The sequence below is a fragment of the Penaeus monodon genome, chromosome 15 (genome assembly GCF_015228065.2).
Source record: "Penaeus monodon isolate SGIC_2016 chromosome 15, NSTDA_Pmon_1, whole genome shotgun sequence".
In the NCBI taxonomy this organism is placed as follows: Eukaryota; Metazoa; Arthropoda; class Malacostraca; order Decapoda; family Penaeidae; genus Penaeus; species Penaeus monodon.
This window is the reverse complement of record NC_051400.1, coordinates 5,211,593-5,212,630: the sequence shown is the minus strand read 5'-3', so window position 1 is coordinate 5,212,630 and position 1,038 is coordinate 5,211,593.

The window sequence follows — 1,038 nt, the reverse complement described above, 5'->3', positions numbered from 1 at the left end:
ACAAATGTTCGCATGGGTCGTGTTGCCAGATGCCGTGTACACCGTAAAGCTATGCCCATTAACAGGGATTTTTTTCACGAGTCTGAAATATTTTTTCCTGTGTGGACTGATTGTTTTTTTTTTTACGAGGGTCAAGAATTCGTGAGGTTTTAAAAGACTTTTGATGGGGGAGGAAAAAAAATCTTATTGGGGTTGAATGAAGGATGAAGTTTTTTTTTTTAACGAGGCCTGAAAAGAAAAATTATTGGACTGAAATAATCGTGTATGTGGGCTGAAGAAAATGTTCTTATAAGGGGGTAAAATTATATTTTCGCGAGGGCTGAAATAGAATTATGGAAGAGAGAAAGAATATATAAATCGATCCTTAAAAATATTACAGAAGTTGGATTCTGCTGTCAAGTGTTTGAACCATTGTAAATTACAGGTAATGGCCATTCCATTTTGGGGGCCAAACCCTACAGTATTCTTTGGTATCATTATCTTTGGTTTTGTTTAATCACTTAAATAAACAAATCTAATCTGATATGTAGTTTTGAAATCGCTGGTGACCACAGAACCAAATTCGAATTCTGGGGAAAAAACGCGGGAAGCCTTGATGACGTCAGAGCAAGTGCTTGACCGATATTATAGCAGGGATAAGAGATATAAAAGTAGTATTAGTAAGGATGTGGGCTATAAAAAAGCGGTTAGGATATACATACTAAGTTGTCAATATGAAACGTTAATGATTGGTTTATATATACAATATTCTCTCAAGATCAAAACTGTTATACAGAAAGATAACTTTGTAACATGTCGATTTCAGTAACAAAATAATTTTTAAAAATCTTATGAATATTTTCCAAAGTAATTATCAGTAAGGCAACGGCATCTCCAGTAATAAAATAACAAGCACAAGTACAACAAATAAAACAAAGAAAGATAAATAAGGAAAAAAAGTTTTTAAAAATCCACAAAGAATAATTAAAAACCAAAGAACATGAACGCCAATGAATGAAAAAATAACAGAATAAAGCAACTAACAAGAGATAAACAAGG